This window comes from Lactuca virosa, chromosome 3, assembly GCF_052849685.1.
Source record: "Lactuca virosa cultivar CGN04683 chromosome 3, Lactuca_virosa_CGN04683_v6, whole genome shotgun sequence".
Lineage (NCBI taxonomy): Eukaryota > Viridiplantae > Streptophyta > Magnoliopsida > Asterales > Asteraceae > Lactuca > Lactuca virosa.
In genome coordinates this window covers 344,869,709-344,891,898 of record NC_136428.1, presented here as the reverse complement: position 1 = coordinate 344,891,898, position 22,190 = coordinate 344,869,709, and the positions used below count along the sequence as shown (strand labels likewise).

The 22,190-nt window shown below is 33.3% G+C and overlaps 1 long non-coding RNA gene and 2 pseudogenes across 8 annotated transcripts in view; 1 reads left to right on the top strand and 2 right to left on the bottom strand.

Moving 5' to 3' along the window:
- Nucleotides 1-22,190, bottom strand: part of LOC145167523 (putative disease resistance RPP13-like protein 1) — a 260,684-nt pseudogene that overhangs the window by 222,070 nt on the left and 16,424 nt on the right. The window contains exon 6 of the transcript XR_013741209.1: nt 6,916-6,934. The product of XR_013741209.1 is annotated as a putative disease resistance RPP13-like protein 1 (transcript). The remainder of the gene's footprint in view (nt 1-6,915; nt 6,935-22,190) is intronic.
- Nucleotides 8,226-11,661, bottom strand: LOC145167527 (uncharacterized). Of its 6 annotated transcripts, none has more exons than XR_013741212.1 (10): nt 10,924-11,660; nt 10,641-10,827; nt 10,460-10,540; nt 10,101-10,172; nt 9,683-9,967; nt 9,423-9,462; nt 9,219-9,329; nt 9,043-9,105; nt 8,784-8,882; nt 8,226-8,602 (listed from the first exon to the last, which is right to left on the bottom strand). It is a non-coding gene; the product is annotated as an uncharacterized LOC145167527 (long non-coding RNA). The 6 variants fall into 6 exon arrangements; XR_013741214.1 differs by having other exon boundaries at nt 11,042-11,660; XR_013741213.1 differs by having other exon boundaries at nt 9,683-9,996; nt 10,641-11,661.
- On the top strand, nt 12,026-17,338 carry LOC145167522 (putative disease resistance RPP13-like protein 1; annotated as a pseudogene). Its single transcript, XR_013741208.1, has 3 exons — nt 12,026-15,879; nt 16,509-16,726; nt 17,068-17,338. The product of XR_013741208.1 is annotated as a putative disease resistance RPP13-like protein 1 (transcript).

Genomic DNA, 22,190 nt, shown 5'->3' with positions numbered 1-22,190 from the left:
CTCTTTCTTTTCCTCAGCACCCTTCGCATCATTCTTCTCATACTTCTTCTTCTCTTCTCCTGCAGCTTTGTTCACGAAACTTCCTTTTCCTTCACTTTGTTTCACCTTTGAATTAAACGGTTTCTTGAAAAACTTTTTGACTCGGTTGTTAGAGTAAAAAGCAATTGCCTCATCATCCGAATTCATTATAAACCCCTCTTCATCATCAGAATCACATTTTTCTACAGTTTCCCTTTCAGTCACTTTTGAGACAAGTGCTAATGGACCTCCCAGACTGAGCTTCGACTCTTCTTCCATTTCATTCACTTCACTTTCGTGAGTTTTCAGTTGATTATACAAATCATTCAAAGAAGATGTGTTGAAACTTTGTTGATTTTTCACCATCATGCTAACGCTTCTCCATTCTTTGCGGAGTCCCATAACAAAGGTGAGATTGAATTCCATGGCAGACCTTGTGATTCCATAACGATTGCATTTGTATATCAGGTCATTCAGCCTATCATAGTAACTTTCAATCGTTTCACCATCTTTTTGCTTGAAATCCTTCAATTCAATCAAACATTGCTTAACTGAATTGATTTTCGTCTTCTCGCTGCCTTGAAACTTTTCTTTAAGATTATTCCAGATTTCCTTTGCAGTTGTACAACTTCTAACATAGTTATACATCACCGGAGGCAATGCACCACGCAACTCCCTTATGCATCGTTTTTCAAGTTTCTTCATACGATCATTTTGATTTTCCACACTCATAGTACTGGATGAAGATCCAATTGGTTGAAGGTTCGTTGGAAGAGTAACATTCCCTGAGATGCAAGTCCAAAGCTCTTCATTGATTCCATTCAAGTAATCCTGCATACGATCAGACCACTGATCATAGTATTCAGGAATGAGCATAGGTATCTTAGTTGAAGATCCTAGCAGATGAGAGTATGAAGTCATCGAGTTAAAATTGAATTTCGCCATTGATGTACGGAAGAAATTTTTTTGAGAATTTATGAGAAATCAAAGAGAATTTGAAAGCAAATTGCTGAATTGAACAGAAAAACAAAGTAGAATACTCGATTCAACAAATCTGTTGCAGAATCGAATCATAACTCAAGATCTAGAAAACTTTTTCACGTCAAAAGATGCAGAACTTTTTGAACCAGAATTTTGATTCAAAAACCTTTTGAAACAGAATGAAAATTAGATATCAGATCATGATTCCTGTTCTGATACCAATTGATGAATCGTAGAATCAAGTATTAATCAAAATCAGAGTTAAACGAATGCAGATTGAACAAACGATGTAAATAAGATCTGGTTTCTGCTCATTTACGCTTTCAACTTTTACAGAGAAAATAAACAGGTTCTGTTAAAGACTCTTATCTAACTCTAGTAAAGTTCCATATTTATAGGAACAGTGAAAACATACAAAAAATACTAAGGCATAGACAATTAAGCTTCGTACGAAATACACATCAGTAAATAAACTTAACAAAACATACGAAGGGTAAAACAGACTTCGACATATTACAAAAAAATTCGACCCTAACAGTTTGTATTCAATTGTATATTTTTTTTAATTATTCAAATATAAATTAGGATGTGGCATATCTTGACCAATCCGTCTAAGGATTAAAATATTTAAAAATAAATTAAATATATATATTTAAAAAAATACATTATTAAAGACATCACTTAAAACTAGCGAAATGAAATGTTTTAAAAACCGGTTCTAACCAGACCGGGAACCGATGACGAGAGGGTTCAACAATAACCGATTTCATGCCAAAGTCCGAACTAGATTGAAAAAGACAGTTTCCTTGAAAACAAGGTTGGACCGATATGATGGAACGTTAAATAACTGTTTGAGTTGATTTATTTGATTTTAATAGTTGGATTTCATTTAGCCTTTTAAAAAATATAGCCCATTTCCAAAGCAAATTTAACAACTCGATCGACCAAGTTAAGAAGTTTAAACAACTTGAAGATCAACGTACACCACTACCAAGTATAAAAAAAATTCTTTGTTTAATGTTTTTATATCTATTTTCTATTATCTATTAACCTTATAAAACATTTACTACTTTTAAGACAAAAAACATCGAAATAATAAAACATTTATTGTTTTATTATTTATTTAACTATTATATATTTTTTTTCAATTAAATTTCAAAGGTTTCTAAGACAAAAAGTAGGTGTTACGTAAGACTATCATCGTTCACAACCAAAACCAACCAAACTATCAATTAAAAAACTGATTTCTCACTCTTCCACATAAACAACCAAACTAAATCCAAATTTGCATTCTCATTACCAACCAAACCCAACCTTATTTTTTATTAAATAAATACAATTAATATAATTTATAAGTATTTTTATTCTATAAAAAGTTATTATAAATAATATGAAACAGATAAAAATTTGATTAGGAGTAATCTATGACAAAATATATAAAATTAAAAGATATTTAAGCTCATTTTTTAGCATATCTTAAATCATAATTACTTCTCATTCAATGGCCGAATATAAAAATCAAGGGAAAATTTCATATATACCCTAAATAAACAAGGAAATATCATATTTACCCTAACTAATATCTAAATATCATATATATCCTAAATGAACAATCATAATATCATATTTGCCCTAATTTTAAATCTTAATACTTTTATAATCAGTAATTAGTATATAAAATCATTTTAATTAAAAAAAACAAATAAATTGACCATAATACCCCTTTCCAAACACATTACCAAAGCCCTACGTTGATGAAAGATGCAACCCACGCACGTCGCCTCCATGATTCTTGCCCCGTCGTCATCTGCTCCACAGAACCTCGATTGATCACATCCAATTAGCGATTCTGATCATTAGCGGCTTGACACCAGGTAATATGTCATTCATATCTCTAGTGATTTCATCTCTGGATTCTTGATTATACCTACGTGGAGTGTGATAATACATGTGTGTAGTGTGTTTTATGTGATTATACACCTGTGTCGAGTGTTTCAATACCATTGATGGTTGTGTTGGGTGTTTAAATGTCATTAATTATCTACTTTATTTTTGAAAACTAAAGCTTTTTAATGTACATTAATTACACGATTATGACCCATAAAAACTTGCTGTCCATACGTTCATGCATAATCACACAAAAACAACTAATTGCTTTAAAGCTCTTTGTCACTAATATACATTAATTTCAAGAAGTGTCGTAATTAAATTTTGAGTCTTCAACCAGAAGCAATTGACTACTTTATAAACCTAATCAAGCCCATATTATATTACATGTATTGATGGCTGTGTATTCTTTCTACAAAGGCATGTATCAATAGTTTAAAGGCAACCCTTTGTCTTCTTTGATTAAGGCTCTTATGGCCATGTCTACCCCAACTTTCAGATTATGCCTTTTTATTCCAGAAAGAGTAGAAGTGGATGAGTAGTTCATGACTCTTAAAGTTCTTTCCCACTATGATGAGACTGCCGAATTTGCTCAATTTTATGATAAAGCAACTAAAAACATAATATTCTAGATGTTTAAGATTATTAGTTTTTTTTAGAGATGTTAATGTATATTAATGTTTTGCTTATTTTTTAAGATTTTTTTACCAAGATCGAGAATTGATAGATGGAAGATACTTTTGACATTATCCTTGACGACACCTCGAAACCGGTATGGGAAAATAGGGCCGAGTCTCCAATAATCGATTACGTTCCTGCAAGTATACCAATGGGCAAGTACAAGCTAAAATTAAAATACGGGGGTTTCTTTCGGTTAGCGAAGAACACTTGTAAGAAAATATATTGCTTTGGCTCTCAAAAATGCATCCACATAGACACATGGTCCTACAATTTGAGTCAACTAAACGAAGAAGTTATAAAGCGTTATTCATCAAAGAACAATCCAAAATTTTCAATTTCCTATGTTGATAAGTGTGCATCAGGCCAATCCTTTATTGAGCTTGATTCTGATGAGAAGTTCATGGCTATGCTTAATATGTATGAAAAAGAGAAAGATGTAACCATTTACATCACAACAGAGAATAACCACAACTCAAACAATGAGTGTGCGCATAACCATTTATGTGACAACATAAATGAACCCCATGATGATTCAGACTACTGTCCTAGTGAAGAAAGCTATTATAGTCACCTTAGTTCTGAGAATGAAGATGAGCCAACAAATGATGATGAAGCAGCTTACTCTTTTAGTAAGAATACTCTATGCATGAAAGTTGGCACAAAATTTGAAAATGTGGTTGCTTTTCGGAGAGCTTTGAACCATTACGCAATCATAAATGAGTTTGACTACTATATTCAAAAAAGTGACCCGACACGATTCACAGCAAGGTGTGAAAATATAGATTGCAATTGGAGAATTTATGCGTCTGTCATGCAAGATGGTATTACCTTTGAAGTAAGTACATACCTAAGTTATTTTTAACATGATTTCCAATTAAAATATATTTATATATGTTCATTTAATTATTATGCAGGTTAGGAAACTTGAAGAATGACATACTTGTACTCGAAGTAACATGGGTGGTAATAAGCGTGCCACTCAAGGATGGATTGCAAATATAGTTACTGACAAGTTGAAGTCTGATGGGGACATTTCTCCCATGGAGCTTAGAAAGTGGATTATGAAAACTTACAATGTTAACGTACCATACCTAAAAGTATTCAGAGGGAAAGAGCAAGCATATACTGATATGCATGGTAAATGGGAAGACTCTTTCATGAAGATGGATGTATTTAGGGAAGAATTGCTAAACAGGAACCAAGGAAGCGTTGTCGAAATTGACTTTGATGTAGTTGGTGGCAAGAAACGCTTCAAAAGGTTTTTTATTTCTCTGGCCGCTTGTTCGAGAGGGTTTCTTGCTGGTTGTCGTCCTTATATTAGTCTTGATGCTTGCCATTTAAAAGGAAAATTAAACGGTGTATTGGCCGCTGCAACTAGTGTTGACGCTAACGATTTCATCTTCCTGATAGCCTATTGTGTGCTTGAATCAAAGAACACACAATCATGGATATGGTTCCTTGAATCACTTCAAAAAGCAATTGGGACGCCAAGTGGTCTTGTTATCTCATCAGACATGCAAAAAGGGTTAGAAGTTGCCATCATGCATGTTTATCCTAACGTTGAGCATAGAGAATGTATACGACACTTATATAGCAATTTCAAGAAACATTTTCGTGGTAAATTCTTCAGCAAGAAACTATGGAGGGCTGCAAAAACCTACTTGCCTACCAAGCATGATAGATTATTGAAGGACATTGGTGATGTAAGTCAAGACGTCATCATATATCTAAATACCAACCACAAAAAGGTATGGAGTAGAAGCAAGTTTGGCATAACTTCGAAGTGTGATTATGTCACTAATAATATTTCAGAATCATTTAATTCTTGGATCGGTGTATTGCGCTATCAACCCGTGCTTGATCTACTTGATGCAATTAGAGAAAAAGTTATGAAAAGATTTGATAATAAAAGAATGTTAGTGAACAAATGGAATGGTACATTGGTTCCTATTGCTAAGAATCATGTTAATGGCATTTCAAAGGTAAGTATGTTAAATTATAATTGAATTACATATCTATAATCATCTTACCAATATCTTTTTTTATGTAGAACTTGGGTGAATATGAAGTTTGTAGAAGTTGTGACAATAAAGCTGAAGTGAAATGCAAGGGACAACGTTGGGAGGTCTATTTAGATGAAAGAAAATGCAGTTGTCGGGTGTGGCAAGTTACGGCCTTCCATGTGTACACGCAGCAGCTTTTATTGCTTTTACGAGGGATGTTAATTGGGACAAACATGTTGATTCGTGTTACACTATAGAGAAATTCAAAGAAGCATATGCTTTTGAAATTTCTCCGATGCCTGGAGCGGATGAATGGATGCAAAAAGATGGGGAGAAAATATATCCACCTATTATCAAACGCCCGGTTGGACGGCCCAAAAAAAATAGGATCAAATCATCAGATGAGTCGAAAAGAAGACACAAATGTCCACGATGTGGGGAGTACGAACATCGTGAAAAGACATGCAAGAACCCCGCACTTCAAGGTTTAGATCCAAGTGAAACATCAACCTCAAAAAAAATGAACCGGTGTCCGTGATAGTTGGTTGTTTTCAAAAGTTTTTATTGTTAGTTAAAATTATTTTGTTTTTGAAAACTTTGTAAAGTTGTTTGAGACACACAAGGTTAAGTGTCAACATGAAAAAATATGTCGTTAGTTTTTAATTTTTTAAACTTGGTAAACTTGTTTATTAGTTGAATTTGATAAACTTGATTTCTTGTTCTTAGATGTAGTACTTTGATTTTTTAAGATTGCATGTATATATATGTCGATGGTTTTTCTTATAGACTAATAGGTTAATAATTACTTTTATTGTTATCATTTCTCATTTTTATTATTTATCTTTCTAATGACAAATATAATCACAAACATATAAAATAACGTCTTAATGGATTAAAACACTTTTGTTTATATTAAGTCATAAAATGATCATTTTGGGTAAATATGATATTTTGACAATTTAAGGGTATATATGAAATTTTAAATATAGTTTTATAAAAGGGGTACAATAGTCAATGAATAAAAATAATGATTTAAAATGATTATAAAATATTAAAAAAAACATTTAGGGCAAATATGATATTATAGATACTTATTTAGGATATATACGATATTTAGAAATTAAATAGGGCAAATATGATATTTCATTGTTTATTTAGGGTATATATGAAATTTTCCCAAAAATAAAAATAATTTAACCTATGTCAAAAAGAAAACTGCCACTTAAATCCTTTAAATATTAAAATATAACCCAATTTGGGTTTGATACAAAAACTTTGGTCATTTGTTTTTGTTTATTTCTATTTATTTTAATCTTTTATTCACGGCCATTTTTTTAAAAACGACAAATAAATGTAAATCTCCTCTGTATGGGATTAAACTCAGGACCTCCTAGTTAGTAAGGTGTTGTTTGTTTTTCGGGAAAAACCTCTTCAAACCTTTTATTGTTGTGCGGCGCAGCACACGCGCAACACTTTTTATCTCGCACCTGTTTGTTTTTCAGAAGTCTTCGGATTAAAAAACTTCTGCGCGTGTTCTTTTTGGCGCAGCACTTGTTTTGCCTCTTCCTACCTCTTCCAACTTCTTCTTCTTCATTTTTTCTTGCTAAAATATTGATTATATATTGCTAAAATTTTATTTCATATTTTTTTTCGTTTTTTTTGTTTATTCTTGTTGAATTTTTTTTTCTTTTTTTTTAATATTGAATAATAATATTTTGTTGATGAAATATCATTATTTTATGCTAAAATATCTTTATTTTTTGTTAAAATATCATTATTTTTTGCTAAAATATCATAAATTCTTGCCGAAATGTCATACATTATTAAATTTTCGGTATTAAAAAACTATTTTCGAATTATAAAATCATTTTATTTTAATTTTTTAATATATGCCGCAGCATGCAGATGTTAAAAAAACAAACACGCTTCTTATTACAGTCTGCAGCCGTTTGGTCAATCTCTTCTACTATAGAGGATTGCAGAGGTGATCCGCACACTTTATGAATTTTTGCTTCAAAAAAACAAACAGCACCTAATTAGATTAGAACCTCCATGTTAGCCAAGTGACTACCCAACTTGTATTCACGACCAAATAGGTAAAGAAATCACCGATTGGGCGGTATTTGTCTAAATTTAATATTAATAAAGATATTAAAAAAGTAAAAGTATTAAAAAGAACAAATAAATGGTAACAAAAATATGATAAAAATAAAATTATCATTTTACATGATAAAAAACCCTCATATAATGACCATAATCATAATCATAATATATATATATATATATATAAATATATATATATATATATATATATATATATATATATATTCGTTTTTCTTTTAAATTTGTCGAGACAAGTATTTTTTCCAAAAAAATTATAATTTGTTTCTCTTTGCAAATTATTAAAAAAGAAAATTAAATCTATGACCAAAAATATAATTTACTAATTTTTTTTTAAGAAGGATTTTAAAACATATCTAGATATAATGTGAATAACTCAAATATATACTCTAATAATGATCATTTATTTTGTTATATATTTATATTAACTAGAAGGAATTCGGTTGCGCCGTTGGCGCTGGTTTGAATTATGTTTGGAAACATAAAGCTGGACATAATTTTTTCAAAATGGCATTAAACGTTATATAAATGGAATTTTTTTACGTTAATGGTCTATTTATTCTTCTCTTGCAGAATATACACTTAATTTTCAGTCAAGTAAAAAGCCTTTTTATATACAAATGAATTTGTCAATGGCACACTAAATATCTATACAAATAAGTCCATGACAGCAAGTTTCCTTTCTTAAACCCCAAGAGTGGCCACATTGCAGGTAGGTGATCGTGTTAAACAACAAATCTGTATATATTTTTAAGTTGTCCTTGCTGATAAACCTAACCTTGAAAAAATGTAGACAACCACTATCATACCACGCCTTCTTCTTGTATCAATCAATACATCCCCTTAAAAACAGGATTTGTTCTGCATACACTTGCCCCATATTCTTCATATTCTGCCTGTGTACGCCAAGCCTAATCCAAACATAAACCAGACAGTAAAAAATATCAGGTTCAGGGTTCAGATATATATATATATATATATATATATATATATATATATATATATATATGTGTATAACCATTTTGGCTAAAATTGCATAAAAGCATACTAGGACCAATAAAAATTTGATTAAAATAGTAAATAAATAAATACCACAAAAAATTCCTGTGTCGATGCAAGCACAGAGCCTCCAAACCATACAGCGTGTTTCTGGATAGGATGGCTGACTACATTAAATTCAACCGGTTGTGCCTAGAACCAAAATTAATATCATTATTTTTTGGTTAGTAAAAATGAAATAACATATAATTTATTGAAAATTATCAGTTAATCATAGTTACTTCTACTTCACTACTAAATTTTGCTTCAGATGTATGAACACGAGCACCCATAATCAGATAATCTTCTTTACCTCCCTTTGTAACCTTCGGTGGAACTCTTTAAACATCATTGATCCTCGAGACAACACAATATTCTGAAATAAATCAAACTTTATCCAATAAGCTATATATAATATACATCATTTTTTCTTTAAACATGGTCACAAGAATTTTAACGGTTTTGTCCTTTTACAAATATAAAATCTACCTTATACAGGGAGCGTCTTGTGTCAATTGGTGCAGACTGAATACACTTGTCTATTACAACAGGTAAAGGAGTTGCAAAGCCTCTATTGTATATCTTTGGATTAAAGAAGACCTACATTATACAGTATATCAGAATTATTTTATTGACAAATTACTTTTCTGCCCCTTCAAAAGAGAGCTAAATTAAAGGGGGACAAACACAAACCTCTGAATTTATGGAAAAGGCTGTACTCAAAACAAAAAATCTGAGAATGAAGATAATAAGGGAGGTAAGTGTAAAATTTCAAAAGTTATATCGGTTTTAAAATATCCAAATACATGTCAAGAACATTGAAGAAAATATAATATTATTGACAAATACTGACCTCTATCCATAGAAAGCATATTATAATTACAAATACGGTGGGTAAAATGGTCATTTACTCATATAAATTTAAAAATAATAATAATAATACTAAGATTTACCTTGATGATCCTGCAGACTATGAGTTCCATGATTCTTCTAGTTTCTTTATCAGCAATTTCGCTTTCACGCATGATATCAGATGCAAATGGGGTTCCACCATAAGGACTCTGCACAAGCGCCAATCCTGCAACTTTATCTTTAAGATCACACCAATAATGTGATAATGCAGCTGCAACATCCACACCAGCCTTGCTATGACCAAGCAATATCAAACGTTTACCAGAGCTCCAATACAATTCTTCAATATATTGCTTCAAAACCTATGAATTGTACTTCACTGATGCCTTCATTTTTTTTATAAAAATCAAGAAATCTTGGTGAAATCAGAAGGGTTTAATGCAATTGCAAATCTGATTCTGCCTAATCACAAGATAGAAGTAGATTTTATGCTAATAATCCACATATGTAATGAATTACCGTTTTTTGCCGGGTCTTCGATGTTGGAACCGGTCCTCACCAACATATTTTGAGAAATAGTTTGAGAAACACCTGTAAAATAACTTGTTATTAATTATATTTGTTACCTAATACTTAATACTAATTCTATCTTAAAAAAGTCATTTTAACAGTCATATAAGTTCATAATTCACAAAAGATTAGAAATCTTGATCTCTAAAAGAAATTACGTATACGGATTAAAGGGGTAGCATAGTAACTGTTACTTGAAGAAATAAAATCACCCATCAAATGAAACATCTTCAAGAACACATGTTAGTTACCATAAAAATCATTCGGTGATATAAATAATCACATGTATCCATCAAAAATCAACATACCCTGGTTCAAGCATTTCATCGACCAGTTGGGATGCATAGTGAAACTCTCCTTCAAATCTCCATATCAAGTGGGTTGCACTCCTAATCAACCAAAGAATTTCGTACTCAATCAATATACTGAAATCGAAACCTATATATAAGCAAGTAGAGCATCAATAAAATCAAAGTAAAATTTTTTTACCTCATGGATGAAAGCTTGCATCTCAGGCTTCAGAGGTCAGAGCATAAAGCAACGAAAATCTACTTATCGGGATAACATGAAGGGATACTTGCTTTTTCTTTTCTATTTCCCTTTGGATTCGATTGTTTGAGATAGAAAACGGAGAAGTTGAATACCAATTTCAGTTTGATAAAAAAAACGTTGGAAGCTGTGGGAAATTGGAATCCATAAGAACGCAGCAGGTGAAGAGGAAGGAGGAGTAACGAAAGAAGATTAAAAGAAATTAAAAAACGACAACAAATACCATTGGTCAAAAAGGGCGGTGAGGAGGTAAGAAGCAAAAGATGAGGAGAAGAAAACATATTAACTTCTCTGTTTGAGAAAAGTCGATGGAGGAATAAGGCGGTGGAGCAGAAACTGACCTCGGACCGCCGCCACCAATAAAACGTCTCCGTCCTTCAGCGACTCCAACGTCGTATCTGGTTGGATTGTCGACTCCATGAAATAAAATTGATTGTAGAGAGACATCGACTGTATTAAGCGGGGTGTGGTGAGAGAGGCGGTGTTTATATGATTGGAGGGTGAGGTCGGTAATGAAAACAGATAAAACGCAAAAGAAGAAGGAGAAAAGGGATTTGTCATTGTGCCCTTAAAATGATGATGAAAACTTAGAGAGAAAAAAGTATACTGCTTCCCATCTTTTTAAAAGCTTTTATGTATATATAAATTGCTTCCCATTTTTTTAAGCTTTTATGTATATATAAATTGTGCCCTTAAAATGATGATGAAAACTTCAGTGCAGAGAAAAAAGTATACTGCTTCCCAAGCTTTTATGTATATATAATTATTAGAGAGAACGTCACCAAAAGGGGTTTTCGACCTGCCCTCCTCACCTCAACAAAATGAACACTGTCGATTCCTTCCGTGCTTACCGCACCTGAAAGCCATCTCTGTGGTCATCGTCACCCTCCGTCTCCTTTCTATTGTTATGGAAATGCTATTGTTTAGGGTTTCTATATTTAGGTTCTGGTGTCGGGATTTCTTTTATTCAGAATGGGTTTTATTCAGTTTTTGCAAGTTTTCTGTTTTGTGGAATTTTATTCGACTTTTTTTATGGGTTTCAACTGTGTGGGTTTTGATTCGAATTAAGGTTATAATTGGAGTTAAAATACATTGCCCACATGTACAAAGTTCAAGATGCCTTCTCGCAGTTTACCTTTTTTGAACTTTTTTGAAAAGTAATTCCAATTGTATGGTTCTTGTTTTTATATGGAAAAGTTAATACCTTTTTCATTCAAAATTTGAAGAACAAGTAATCTTTTACGTGTATTGCATTTAGTTGAAAAAGTTGCAATTGGAATAATTCTTTCCGTGCCACAAATCCAATCTCTACTATAAACAACAGTAAGATCATTCTTTTGTGCATCAATTTCATCCATATCTCTACTATATTCTCTGCTCTAAAAATAAGCCATGGCTGACGTCGTTGTTTCTGCCTTCTTCACTGTGTTTTTTGAAAAGCTGGCCTCCGAAGCCTTGCAAAAGATTGCTCGTGCCAAGGGAATTGATTCCGAACTAAAGAAACTGAAGAGGTCATTAAGCCAGATCCAAGCTCTGCTTTATGATGCTTCTCAAAAGGAAATAACTCAGGAAGCTGTTAAAGAATGGCTGAACTGTCTCCAGCATTTGGCTTACGATATAGACGACGTGCTTGATGATTTGGCAACCGAAGCTATGCATCGGGGATTCACCGATCAATCTGGAGTCATCACCAACAAGGTAAGAAAGCTAATCCCAACTTGTTGCACAAATTTCTCATTAAGCACTAGGATCCATCGCAAGTTAGATGATATTTCCACAAGGTTGCAAGAACTAATGGAGGGAAAAAATAATCCTGGGTTAAGCGTGACAACAAATGAAAAGCCAAAAATTAAAAGAAACGATGGTAGGGTAGATGAAATTGGTATTGTTGGACGTGAAGGTGAAAAGAAGGCATTGATTCAAAAGCTGTTGGGGGGTAATGATGAATCATGTAATCAAAACTTTAGCATCGTGCCCATAGTTGGTATGGGTGGGGTAGGTAAGACCACTCTAGCTAGACTCTTGTACGAAGAAAAGGAAGTGAAGGATCACTTCGAAGTCAGGGCTTGGGTTTCTGTTTCTTATGAGTTTGATATCTCAAATATAAGCAAAGTTATTTATGAAAATGTGTCTGGGGAAAACAAAATTTTTAAAGATTTAAATTTGCTTCAAGATGCTCTTAAAGAGAAACTTAAGAATAAATTATTTCTGATAGTATTAGATGATGTATGGTCTGAAAGCTATGGTGATTGGGAAAAATTAGTGGGCCCGTTTCTTGCAGGGGCTCCTGGAAGTAGAATTATCATGACAACTCGAAAGGAGCAATTGCTCAGACAGTTGGGTTACGCTCATCTAGACCCACTACAGAGTTTGTCAGATGATGATGCTCTGTCATTATTTGCTCAACATGCATTGGGTGTAGCCAACTTTGATTCACAACCAACACTAAGACCACTTGGGGTAGGGTTTGTGAAAAAATGTGATGGCTTGCCCTTGGCTTTAAGAACACTTGGGAGGTTATTGAGGACAAAAACAGACGAGGAAGAATGGAAGGAGCTGCTTAATAGTGAGATATGGACGTTAGGAAAAAGGGATGAGATTGTCCCGGCTCTTAGACTAAGCTATCATGATCTTTCTGCCTCTTTGAAGCAGTTGTTTGCATATTGTTCCTTGTTCCCTAAAGATTATGTGTTTGATAAGGAGGAGTTGATTCTATTGTGGATGGCAGAAGGGTTTTTGCATCAATCAACCACCAGCAAGTCAATGGAACGATTGGGTCTTGAAGGTTTTGAAGACTTGTTGGCAAGGTCATTTTTTCAACATGCACCTGATGACAAATCATTGTTTGTGATGCATGACCTAATGAATGACTTGGCCACATCTGTTGCTGGAGATTTTTTTTCAAGGTTAGACATTGAGATGAAGAAGGAATTTAGGAAGGAAACTTTGGAAAAGCACCGCCATTTCTCATTTGTTTGTGAGGAGTACATGGTTTACAAAAGGTTCGAGGCATTCAAAGGAGCTAGAAATTTGAGAACATTCTTAGCAGTGTATGTTGGGATGAAAGAAACTTGGAGAACATTTTATTTATCAAATAAGGTGCTGGATGAATTACTTCAAGAGTTACCTTTGTTAAGGGTCCTCAGTTTGTGTCAACTCAACATAAGCGAGGTACCAAAATCCATTGGTAGTTTGAAGCACTTGCGTTATCTTAATTTATCTCGAACTAAAATCACACATGTACCAGATCATGTCTGCAACCTTTATAATTTACAGACATTGATTGTTTCTGGCTGTGAGAGTTTGAAAAAATTGCCCGAGACGTTCTCAAAGCTTAAAAATTTGCGGCATTTTGACATGCGGGATACTCCACTTTTGAAGAAGATGCCATTAGGGATTCTTGAGTTGAAAAGCCTACAAACTCTCTATGGGATTGTTATTGAAGGAGAAAATGGATTTTCAATAACTGAGCTTAAGGATTTAAAGATTATTCAAGGGAAACTTTCCATTAAAGGACTGGAAAAAGTGCCCGGATTAACGTATGCACAGGAAGCAAACTTATCTGAAAAGAGGCTAACCGACTTAGAGTTGGAATGGAGTGATGTATTTGATGGTTCTCGAAAGGAAGCACTTGAAAAGGAGGTCCTCACTAAGCTCAAGCCTCATAATGTTACTCTAAAAGAACTCAAAATCGTGTCATATGGAGGTATAGAAGTTCCGAGTTGGGTTGGGGATCCCTCATTTAATCAGATGACTCGTGTTTCGATTAGTGGTTGTAAAAAGTGTACATCTCTACCACCACTTGGGCAATTACCATTACTTAAAGAGTTGGTTATTGAAGGCATGGATGAGGTAAAAGTTGTTGGTTTGGAGTTGCTTGGGTCTGGTCTTTCATTCCCTTCACTTGAAAATTTAACTTTTCGAGATATGGATAGGTGGGAGGTTTGGTCAACCAGTACTGGGGTTGTCGGTACATCATTTCCATGCCTTCAAGAGCTTCAAATTGAAAGTTGTCCTAATTTGGTTAGAGTCTCACTTGAAGCATTAACTTCATTGAGGGTTCTAACGATAATTGGTTGTGGCCACGAAGTGTTAAAAGGTTTGGTCGGTGTAGCTTCGTAAATCACCGAGTTGGATATAAGAGCTATTTCTGGGCTTAATGATCATGTGTGGGGAGGTGTTATTGAGTATCTTGGGGCAGTTGAAGAAGTAAGAATGAGAGAGTGTAATGAAATAAGATACTTGTGGGAATCAGAAGTAGATGCAAGTAAGTTTCTTGTGAATTTAAGGACGTTGTTTGTAAGCAATTGTTCAGATTTGGTGAGTTTAGGAGAGAAAGAGGACGAGGAGAATTGTGGGAGCAACCTAACATCTCTTACAAGCTTGTCCGTATTGGGTTGTGACAGCTTGGAACATTGCAGCTGTCCAAATAGCCTTACGACACTTTACATCGAGAATTGTAATAATTTATTGGGAAAGGAGTTGGTAGGAGCACGAGAGAAGCATGTGATCAACTCAAACATACTCATGCTTGATACTTTGTGTACAGTAGATTGGACAAATCTGAAATCGATCGCTGAATTGAGTTCCTTCAGGCACCTCAGGCAACTTGTAATAATCAATTGTCCAAATTTGGAGTCATTTCCTGACCACGAGTTGCCGAAACTCAATGTCTTAACACATCTGACAATACTAGATTGTGAAAGTGTGGATGCTTCCTTTTCTCTTGGGCTTTGGCCTCCAAAATTGTGTTCACTTAGGATAGGGGGGTTGAAGAAGTCCATGTCAAAGTGGGGCCCACAGACATTTCCAACCTCACTTGTGAGCCTATGTTTAACAGGTGGACAGTCAGGAGATGTGAGTAATTTCAGTCAGTTGTCCCATCTTCTTCCTTCATCTCTCACTTCTCTTGAAATATATGAATTTGAGAAAGTGGAATCAATTTCTACGGGACTCCAGCACCTCACCTCCCTCCAACTTCTCATTGTTTCTGAATGCCCAAAGACAAGAGATCTACCAGAAATGCTGCTGCCTTCACTTTTGAGTTTGGAAATCTATGGATGCCCAATTCTGAAAGAAAGGAGTAGTAAAAGAGGCTCCTACGGGCCCCTCGTATCACGTATCCCCTTTGTTGAGATATCTGAAGAGTTACCTGAGGAGTAACAAACTTAATCTGAAGGTATGCTTCTCCCTCCACCATTGAAAAATTATAAATATAATAACTGAATATGCATATATTCTTTCAATCAACAAAATGCATATATTATATCAACATAAGCATCATATTGTTTGTGTCGATATATGGTTAGTGACATGGACATGCAATTGCTTCTTTTTTGCTATCTAATTATTGAATACGATTAAAGTTGTGTACATGGAAAACCCATCATGAATTCCAAATTAAGTGAAAATGGTTATAACAAACATAAATACTTCAAATTTGTAAGAAAAACAGCAGATTTGAAATCCTAAAATAATTTGTGAATTTGGATTGATCGTAGAGTTTGTATTATTCGTTGAAGTTATATTATTTAGATTTTGAAAACTTTGTACTAATATTTAAATAAAGTACATACAAATAATATGAACATGTTCAAATGATGAATTATTTTACATACATGAGATTTTTCGAATTATTTAACACCTGTCACTTCGTCCATTTGAAAATGTCAGTTATTATTCTCTTTGTTCAACAATTCATCTAACCTATGAGTAATACTAATGGAACTCATTACAACCTATTCAAATTGACATTGATCGAGTGTATGGAGGTTTCATTAAATATGTTGATTTTGATTTATTCTGCAGTCTCTATGTTTAAGAGTTAGGCTGAAAACAGAACACAAACAGGGGAGACCATCCAATGTTCCAACATTTTGAAGTCACAACACTTGCACTCTTTGCTTTATGAAATTGAAATCAGTTTCAATGAGACTCCAATACCTCACTTCTCTCTAGCATCTCTCTGTTGACAACTGCTAAAAGAGTAGAAGAGGCTCTCTGGGAATTACAAAATTAATATGAAGGTAATCCCCTCCCTCTGTTTTTGACCTCTTGTAGTTTATACTTAATAGATCAATACATACATAAATTAGATAATAGATTTTTCTTTCACCAATAAAGCAGACGTTAGTGAGTATATCATAAATGATAAGTTTTTGTCATGATATAAGCAAGTCCTATTGTTGAGGAATATGATTTAGCTAGTTATTTAGTAAAATTCGGTTTCATGTGAAAAAAATAATCGATGTCCCAAATGTACTTCTTGAAGTGTTCTACGAAATTTGAATGGATAAACATGTGAAGGCTTGTTTAGACTATCATCTTACTTTCTCGTTCTGATTTTTGTTTAAACATTTGATTGCAGATAAGTGTTCCTGAGTTCTGCATATGCTTCTCTACAAGCAGACAAATCGACTTCCATGGAAAAATTCAGATGTTTTTGTTCACCACAACTGAGCTGTAATTGAATCATTTCTATTTATTCAACTTGTATGAGTTCCTTGGAATCTCATGCTTGTTGTCATGTAACTGGATCATTTTTATTTATTCAACTTGTAGGCATGGTTGATAAAATTCGTGGGGATGTCGAAGGAAAATCCATATATACCTTATTCACTTTATACGTGCCTAAAATACTGCATTTATAGATGTAGATGACCAAAATATTTAATGGCACTTGTTATGGATATAAGTTCTTTGTACCAAAAGGAGTAACAAAGATTCAACTCAACTTGACCGATCATTGTTGATGCTAGATTCAAACCCGAGTAACATGAATGATTTATTTTCAAGCAATATGTGCTTTTGTACAGATTGCATGTTTTGAATTGTTTAGATGAGATGCCAGAAAGCAGCTGAGTTGCTACAAACAAACATGAGGTGTTCTCTCTTCATTTTTCTTTTAGTTAGATCCTTCAGTTTCCCTTTTCAAATTTATTTTATATCTTTCAACTCCTCTCTCTCTCTCTCTCTTCATTTTTCTTTTAGTTAGATCCTTCAGTTTCCCTTTTCAAATTTATTTTATATCTTTCAACTCCTCTCTTCAGATCTCCTTAACTTAAATCTCTTAGCTAATTTATTTACAAAATTTTATCTAAAACTGGTTATGAGTACACGCTTCATCTGATTCATGGTGCAGACTCAATGCTATTAATCCAATATTCAAAAGATTCAGTTGTATAGTAACATAAAAGAGGCAAATCACATTTTAATTATTTTTTATCTTGTGAAATGGTGATTCACATCTATTTTAGCAAGTTGAAATATTTGAAAATGGATTATAATAATAAAAATGTCATAAAAATTTAACACATACAATAGTTTGTTTTGAATTTCGTGTTTGTCTATATAAGTGCTTATTAGGGTGTAACGACAAAACTATACCAATGCACTTTCATTTATTTAAGTAATATAACATCCGCCTCATATTTTTGTACCTTGAAAAATCTTGTGCTTTCGAAAACTATAGCATTGAGATTTTTAGAATAATTTATTTCCTGATAGCTACACGTGTCACTTTACCCATTTGAAAATGTCAATTGTTAGAAGGCTTATTATGCGTAGGATACTTGTACCTCAGGGATGATCTCTTATTCCTTACTGGACTGGATCAAATTCTTTCTCATGTTTTTCACCCACAATGCTCCTAATCACATAGAAACGATAATGGCCTTGATTAGCTGTGTCATCTTGGAACACATATTTCGTCTCTTTTTCTTCTATTTCTGGAGAATTATTTGATTTTGATGGAGAATTGTTTACCTGAAAACTCTTAATTGACCATCTTTTGTGCTGGGCTGCCGTGGCTGGTAGGATCTTTTCCAATCGATATTAAGTCCAATTGGGCCTGTCGATTTGAAGTCCATGATATGTGGACTCTGCGACATTGAATCAAAATCTGGGCCTTGCAATTTTGAGTCTGTACTCTGTAACATTTGGGCCTTGCAATTTTGAGTTCGTAAAATTTAGCTTTTGCGTCTCTAAATCCCTGAAATTCCTATAGACTCATGGATTGATGCTGATTTATTACGTGGATTTTCTCCTCGTTTTTAGCACTTATGCCTATCTCCACTTGTTCGTTTCTAGCAGTTATGCATAACTGTTATTCCTATCTCAGATTATAATATAAAGATGACAACACATTTTAAATAAATAAAAAAAAATACTTTCACTATTATCCAGAAAAAATGTGTTAAATTGGATTCAGCCCCGTAACAGTAAAAGGCGACATATTTTGGAGGTTTGATGTACAATACATGGTTGGTGGTGTTCCAGTTATGTCCTCATGACATCATGGCAACTAATGTTTTCTTTTCTATATCACCAAAACCTTTTTCCATATTACCTTGATACCTTCCATGTTTCAACAATCAATTTCAATTTATTTGCTTATAATTCGATTTGAACAAGCCTCTGGTTGATAGTTTTACATGCACGTTATCTGCAGAGCCGGCCCTGGGGCATGGGCAACCTGGATGACCGCCCCGGGCCTAGCTAAATCTCGGGTCCCCTAAAATTTACGGATAATATATATATATATATATATATATATATATATATATATATATATATATATATATATATATATATATATATATATACGGTTTTTATGATATAAAATAAAATATGCAGCTAAAAAAGCATATTACGCTTGTAGTTGAGATGGTAGATTGGTAGTAATTAATGTTGTAGATGCCCGGTTCGATCTTTGCTTAATGCATCTTTTAAATTTTTAATAGTATATTTTACTTAATAATCTATTAAATGTTGTGTGCCTCCCACGCAAACAACTTTTCAGTTATCAAGAAATATGTTTTGATTTTTTTTATATATTTTACTTATTAATTATTAAAGGCTATCTAGGGATACTTTTTGTGCCTCTCAAAACGACGCAAACGATTTCCTTTCCATTCCTTTTATTTATTTATTTATTTTTTAATTTCTATCCTATTTGCTAATTTCATTGTAGAAATCAAATTTTTGTATTCATATTTAATTTGGTATTACTTTGGTAATAATTTTAATATAAAGTTCAACAGTTAGATGTAAAACAGAATCAACTTTCTTTTTCGTTTAAAAATGTTGTTAGAGACTTTTTTTTTTTTTTTACCGTATGGCAATCTCAAATTGTCGATGTGTCTTATGGCTTGCCTCCTCCATTAGGTATATCTCTAATGTAGTAATGTGGTACAAATATAGCGGCTTTGTTCACTTTTTTTGCCTGGAGAACGAAAATTTATGGACATGACATAGCTATGTTATGCATCGAGAAAGATACATTTACCGAAACTTAAAGTCTTCAGACATGCGTTCATCGATGAAGTTTCTTTTTTAAGCGGTAGCAACCTCAAATAATTGTACATTTTAGTGAATTAGTACATGAAATTATTTGATTATAAAATTATGTAATTTCAAGGGCCTCATCTTCTATTTCGCCCCGGGTCATAAATTGGCTAGAATCGGCCCTGGTTATCTGTTTGATAAAATGCTTGACTGAAGTTATGAATCAAACAATAATAACATGCAAATGCAATCCATGGTTAAACTTAGTCTTTTGGCAAGCAATTAATGTGTATTTCCTGACAGGATATACATGTCCCTATTTGCCACATCTAAGCAATTTCTGGAATATCAATCCAATTATTAATTTTTTTCACGTAAAATGATCATGTTGGATGATAAGATTAGTCATGCCAATCAATCTGAAGCAATGACTAATGACCTTCAAAAGTCATGACTTTCCACTTGATGAAAGCTTATTGTTTGAAATGGATGATGTTAGAAATGATGTTGAGATGGATTCTCAAAACCTGTAGCATATCATTTGTTTCATTTCTAATCTTATATTGATATTTAACTTTCATACCTTGTTTTAGTTGTTAAGCGTTCAAAGAGGTTCTTTGTTCAGCATAATATGAAGCAAGTGCCTGTTTGTATCATATCTAATTGACCAAACTGATTCTTAAAATTTGGAATGTGGGTCTGAATACTGCTTCCCAAACTGTAAATATAATAGCATCGAAGCTACTTGTGTTTATCTCAACATATACAAAAACAAACCTCATTGCTTTCTAGTGACCATGATCACCATTGAGCCACTATCTTTGTATGATACTATCTCTTTTGTTGTCTCTAATATATTCTACAAGTTATATTCTATCATGATTGTTAAACAGCGATTGATTTGGTGTTCACATCGATGGAGTTTTCTCCATTATTCCAAGTTGATTCTCTTTTTTCGTCTCGATTTCATTATCTACTTTTGAATACCGCTATCAGTCAAATAACATTCCTTTAATCCTATATTGGCAATTTTTATGAGCATAACAGTTTTAGAGGTCCAGAGGACCCTAGTGATGGTGGAAACTTGTAAAGCAGAGGGTTTAACACATATCATTTAGAGATTGAAGTCATTAAAAAGTTAACTTTTCATGTGTTGGCACAAAATGGTGTTTCCATCATTGCGATATCACACTCTGGTCTCATATTATTTAGCATAAGTATACCGAGGGTCGGTTGTTGCGAAATCATGGTTAAATTTGGAAAATCGTTTCAATTAATTTACAAATTAGAGTTTCTTGGTGACACAGTATGGCCTAAAAGCTCCCGGGTGACATGTGCTTGTCGACCCTAATATGTTCTTTTTGTTATTATAACTAAGTTATATCTATTAATGATCATGGTTAATTGGTTATATGCAAAAAAATAGCAACATAGTTTCACTGATTTGTTATTATCTCATCCTATTTTCAGTCATATTACAACTTGTACTTCGAAAAATATGTTCAATTATAGCAGTGTCATCCAAATTCTAATAGTAAGGCACTTTCATTGAGTTGTTATTATAGTAACTTTTGTAAGTACAATGTTAGGATCGAGACACTAACACGAAACTCTCTCTCTCAGCTCACAAATTATAGAAAAACAAGAACACAATGATTTATAGTGGTTCGGTCGAATTTCTGACCTACGTCCACTCTTGGTAACTAGGAATATATTCTATTGATCTTGGTACACCGTTTACAAATACATATGATTACTATATATAGAGATTGAAATTGCAAGTTGTCAAAAGTAGCTGCTAATCATGATCCGTGAAACATGGTGCCATGATTTCTTGCATGTTTTCTGCCTTTACTTTTGTCTGCCACTAAACAAGTGGCTTCACCACTCAACAATCTCCCACTTGAAGCCACGGAACAATTTTCACCTGTGCTTCAACTGTGCATCTGTATTTCTGTAAAACGATTTTGACCTTGACTCCATCCTAATTACCCGGCCTTCTCTTCAATTATCCTGAAGGCCAGTTGAAGCTATGCAGAGCTTCAACTTTTCTAAGGTGACAACCTTAGTCAACATATCAGCTGGATTTTCAGTTCCTTTGATCTTACTCAACTTCAAAGTGCCATCATTAATTCTTTCTCTGATGAAGTGATATCTCAGCTGTATGTGCTTTGTCTTCGAATGGAAGACGGGATTCTTTGCAAG